The following is a 5,837-nucleotide window of genomic DNA, read 5'->3' as shown; positions in this document are numbered from 1 at the left end:
CCACAATCGGAAATCACATAAGTCTTCAACCGATTTTTGAAGATCAAGGGAGCTGATTGAAAACTATAGCCAGAAAGAGCGCTGGTCCCTATATAGTTTGTAGTCGATTGCAGATTTGGGATTTTTCTGATAAAAATGAAACTGATCGTTCAATCTGTTTTATAATGACAGTTGAGTGTAGGAATGTTTCTTTCTTTCATTGAAATTGAACTGATCATTGCGTTATTGCTCCCGGACCAAGTATAATGAAAATACAAGGTACGTATATCATTAAATTTCCCTTATTTTCTTAATGACTACGATAAGACATTGAAAGATAAAACATTACATGTCCCGGTCCAGGCAAACAGATCACCGTCTCTCACGTGCAAAATTTCCTTCCGAGCTGAAGACCAGAATGGCAAGCACTTGGGGGATGGTAATATGTTTTCCCTGGCGAGGTGTGTATATTTCTATTCGTGACGTGGGACTGTAGCGCCACGAAAAATCTTTTTCGTATTTCATTATTGCAGGAAATAATCATTATTATGCACTTTTATCATTGTCAACTCTAAATTATCGACACCGATAGTATTATGACGTTTCTCTCCTTCTGGCAAATCTTGGGTTATATCTGCCGCGTTTCTTCGAACATTCCAAACTATGATTTAGTTTGTGGTGTGTTTCTTCAATTTTGTTCGATCGGTCAAACAATTGACAACTTCATTGTTCGTTGTCAATTGTTTTAACGACTGAACAAGATTAAAGAAACATGTAAAAAATCTACCTATAGCTTGAGCTGTTCAAAGAAACGTGGGGCATATAATCAAAAGTTTGTTAGTGTAGGAAAACGTCATTAGTATTGCCAAAACAAGGACAAATACTCATTATCAAACCGGTTTAAATGTTGCGCGAGAAACGAATTCACAACACTAAGATTTCTACGTACCGATACATGATAAGTATTGAATTATGTCTGACTGACCGACCGGGGCGATACCTAGCCTATATTCACGTCTTGGTTAGTAACCGCCATTCTGTGTCATTCTTTCTATCTTAGGAAAACTTGGCGACCGTGTCCAGACAACTTACTTTCATGTCACTATCTCATGAAACTCTTGGCACACTATTTTTACAAAAAAAAGTTTTTTGTGTTTTTATAATATTTTATTTCCATTAAAGATATGCGTTGCACATAGAAATACATTAAAAATCCCCTTTCATTTCTTTTATAACCTCAGATCTATCCCTCTAAGTCTTGAGGTTAAGGAGCATCTTTTCTCACCACTCTCCAGGCTTTTAAGCAAGGAAGACAGATCATTTCGCTGCACAGAAGTGAATAATTCACAGAATATTTTTTTCCTCGTTACACTTGATAATTGATCTTGTCAATGATCATGATATGTCTTGTTTTGTCCACAGTATCGAGCTTTCATCCATTCATTAGTGCTTCATGGGGGTTTAGCGAAATATCAACAGGAAGTATTAAAATAGAATAAAAAGACTATTGGAAATATCGCAAGTGCACTGGAATCAATGGCTTTGGTAAAAACAGTTCCATAGTTTTATTTTTAACCCATGATTCATGATCGAAGTTTTCTCATGTTCATGGTCGAAATATGAATATGAATTCCTTTCTACCTATTCCTCCAGTTATCAGATATGTTTCATGAAATTCAGAAATATTCAATTTAATTTATAATAAGTTATCACTGATTACTAATTATTCCATTCGATCCTGAATTCCTCGTTAAAAAAAACGGAAATGCAATATATCGATCATTTGAATCGTACTTTCTTTTCCAGGGGGACAGAGTGAGGGAATCCTTCGACAACATATGGGTTGACAAAATGGATATATAGGAGAAAGGCTCTCGACTCCCTTAATACGAAAAAATGTAGTCCTTTAGGGCGTTGCAATGTAGGATTAGTTATGTATATATGTACATAATAGTAGATAAGATATATATATCTTGAGTGCGTTAAAATTCCCATCGGGATCATCAATAATTTATCATCAGCGGTTCTGGAGCATTTAAGTTTACATTTCTTCGAGATCCGTACATATAAACAATGGTTGAAAAATCATCACATTTCTGCTGTATGAAGTAACATAATTGCCTGCAGTGCTTCAGAGATTTAGAGAGAAGAAAAACTCTTTTTCAGACCAACGTTTCACGGAAATAATTACCATCAAGTATTCTGTCATTGCAATGAAAGCTTGAAGTCATTAATGATCATAATATTTATTATTCCTGAGAAGACTTCCAATGTTTCAAGGGCGTTTCGTCAGTTATCAGTTTCTCAAAATACACACAACTACTCCCAATACACTGCAATGATACCAATAGCGAAGGTGAGGAAAATTGAAAAGAAAAATAATCTGATATTTAAGTGTCAAAAGAATTTTTCGAGTGTTTTTTAACGCCCCAGTGGCATCTTCTCAGGAGAAAAATTTCATAATTGAATGATAAATTATTACCAACAAGTTCTCCATGTGTGGGACAATCATTTCGATAAAAATTCCGTCTCACTCATAATATTAATATTTATTTCTTCTTTTGACGTTTCTTCGCGATCAAATACATCATTATCGATATGAATGAAAGTGATGCATTTTAGAAAGTACGGAGGAGAAACTACCGATTTTACGTAAAAAAAACTGTTTAAAAAATTCTGAGATTATTATTATGTTTGATGTGAAACATCTATAGGCGCACTCCTAAACCGAATCGTTGGCGTGGCGATACTGGCCGTGGCGAGCAATCGCCGCGCTATACTAAGGTATGCCTATCTATATTCTGTGTAGTAGAGTGTACGGTGTGGCTTCTCACTCAGTTCGACGTTGTTGTTTACTACGGTACACATAACCTGCGTTTTATTTAATTTTTCATTTTAATTTTTGACAATAAAATATGTGTGACAGTGATAACTCAGAAGATCAAAGTGATCAACCTTGTGCAAAGAAAGTGAAACTACACTATGGTATACTACCAAGTCATCAGTAAGTAGATCGTATTTTTCAAGTCTCCATAAATGTAATTATCATATTTTTATATTTAATTAATTATATTCATATTAATCATATTAATAATTTATATAATTTATATTAATATTATCTTCAATTAAGTATTCTTTTGTTGTGTTTGATAATATTTTATTTCTTAAAAATTAAATATTTAAACAATGTCTGGCGAAGTCGAGCAAGCAAAATGCTTCGATTTCCCAACTTCGGACATTGGCCTCATCCACAGAATGCGATGAGCAAAGCCCAAATAGTGCGACGTCAACATCGAACCATCCGCACACGGGCATTGACCGCAAACGCATTTCCGACCCTTGTCAAAATTAAAAATCAGTCTTGTCCTAGCATCGCGAACGATCACACCAAGGGGCGAACTCCTTGAAACTTGAGATACCTGATTCCGGAATCAGTCCATAATTCTGCCCGGCGTTTATCTTTTGTTTCAAGTATCGGGAAAAATAATCACAAGTACGCACATCTTCGTATTGATTATTCCCGCGGTTAGTTTTTGAACCGAATGATCTTGTGCGGTACCGTTTGACGGGTTGCAAAATTACGCGTTACGGCTGCAGTGCAAGATCGAGAGAGAGGACTCATATAAAAACAAACAAATACAAAATAGTGCAAGAAAGAAAATTAAAAGAACAATTATATAAATCTAAAACTAGTGTTCTGATTGGAGTGTGTCAGCAGCTGAAAGAGTGAGTAACCCTAATCAGGCTATTGTGGTAATATTTGGGATAATTCATTATTCTCTCACTCATATTTAGCGAATATCTTGTAGAAAGATCAAATTCAACTTGATGTGTTACTGTTTAGTCACATAAATAATCATTATTGTTATACTTATAATTATATGGTCTAAAATACATTCAATATCGTACAGTTCTGTGAGAGTTTATTTGAGTATTGATCCTCAATCCCTTCTATGAAACAGATGTGCCCAGCACTTTAAAGGTAAGGATTCACGCTAAACAAAAATAATTATTTTATTGCGCGGCTCCGAAAATTGAAACTGATATTTAAATACAAAATACCATTTCAATTTTCCATATCCAACACTTTTATTATTCATGAAGGAATTAATATAGAAAAATTTATTAATAAAATTTATATTTGCAAATCTTTAGTCATATATTGCAATAATTAACTAAGATTTGAGTTCATGAGTATATTGAAGCCACACTTAAAATTTTTTTTTTTTTTGTGTATTTTAATATCATATTGTTTTAAATATTTCAGTTCCCAACAATCATCAGACGGATCACAAAATATTATTATTGAAACTGGACGTCACCCTGATCAGTTAAACACAAGGCATACTATCAATGTTGTGTAAGACTTTATCAATCGAATAGTACCAGACTATTTTATACTATTGCATCTATTGGAAATATGTGTTCTTCACATGTTAAACTACAAGACGGAAGTGAATTAATTATGATTGTAATATACATTTCACCTAATAACAAAATGGATCATCTCATTTCATTTTTACATGAAAGGTTATTTCCTTATAGTCAAACAGGTTCAATAATTCTTAAAACGAATAAACATAAACTACCATTATTTTTAGCTGCATATTTCAATGTAAATTTTGCAAGAGCTGAATCAATGCCATTAATGACATTTCTTCAAAAAGAATTTTAATGGCAAATCAATAACGATCCAAAAGAATCTACTACCAAATATGGAACAACAATAGATGCTGTATTTGTGAGATATCTTGATGGTGTTTCATCCAATACTTTTGTAACGTACTTTAGTTATCATCGACCAATCGTCACAGTAATACCGGCAGAGGAAAAGCGAATATAACTATTATTGAAGCCACAGATGAAAATATTTAAATTGTGGCAACTTGATACTAATATCGAATTTTTATATCATGTAAATAAATGTTTATTAAATAAAGTTACCATTTACTGTAAGAATCTCGTAATACTTCATTTTTTCATTAGGCTATATTTAATTCCTGTAATAATATTATCTTTTATGCATATTACTTGTACACACACGATGTTTCACATCTGCCAGGCGTCCCATGACGGCTCATTTTTTTCTAGTATTAATATTATATAATTTTTTTTGAAAACTTAACAAGCACCATTATCTTTGTTAACCATGAATTTTTTATGGAAAATACTTTCCACTAGAGTAGAGAACCGTTTTAGTAAATTCGGATGTAATTTTTCATGTGCAGAATCACTAGATTTTACTGAGGAAAATCTATAAAGTAACTATATTCAGGTCTCATAAGACAGTAGCAAATCGATCTAACAGATTTTAAATCATTTCCTCATGGGACAAATTTGAATTTGATGGATTGATCATTCATTTTTTTTTCCAGAGAAAACGGAGTATGCATGAATCAACAAACTAGAAATGAAGAAATAAGGTCGATTACTCTCTCAACGTAAAAAAATTCCATACATATGTATAGATATACATAGCAGTACATAAGATAGTAGGTTTAAGTTTCTAATAATCCTAATCTGGTCACGTCGAACTCATTGAGGAGTCCCCAATTTCATCCAGTCGTTTTTTTTCTACTGATTTTACAATGCCGAAAAAACCACAGTTTACGTGTGATCAATTATTTGAGCTTTTCAATGGTTGGTCTTTCATGAAAGATGGGCAGTACTTGCCGTACAAGGATCCTATTTGGCAGTCTGCAGCTAGGGCCACAGGCGATAAATTGCACAAAGACTATCTTTATCAATACATTACACAAAATCGTGGAACAAAAAACAAAAATGCTGAGACGGGGTTATCGTATCGACTTCATGGCAGTTCAATCTATATGAAAAATCGAAAACAAAAAAAAACTCAC

At 33.3% G+C, this 5,837-nt stretch overlaps 1 long non-coding RNA gene across 2 annotated transcripts; it reads left to right on the top strand.

Moving 5' to 3' along the window:
- Positions 1-804: 804 nt before the first annotated feature.
- LOC135168019 (uncharacterized) lies at positions 805-5,328 on the top strand. Of its 2 annotated transcripts, XR_010299967.1 has the most exons (5): positions 805-1,314; positions 1,402-1,524; positions 1,786-3,705; positions 4,247-4,509; positions 4,581-5,328. It is a non-coding gene; the product is annotated as an uncharacterized LOC135168019 (long non-coding RNA). The 2 variants fall into 2 exon arrangements; XR_010299966.1 differs by lacking the exons at positions 4,247-4,509; positions 4,581-5,328 and having other exon boundaries at positions 1,786-4,214.
- The last annotated feature ends 509 nt before the right edge of the window (positions 5,329-5,837 follow it).

The sequence above is a fragment of the Diachasmimorpha longicaudata genome, chromosome 12, assembly GCF_034640455.1.
Source record: "Diachasmimorpha longicaudata isolate KC_UGA_2023 chromosome 12, iyDiaLong2, whole genome shotgun sequence".
NCBI lineage: Eukaryota > Metazoa > Arthropoda > Insecta > Hymenoptera > Braconidae > Diachasmimorpha > Diachasmimorpha longicaudata.
The sequence above is the reverse complement of the archived record's forward strand: the minus strand, read 5'-3'. Positions and strand labels throughout refer to the sequence as shown.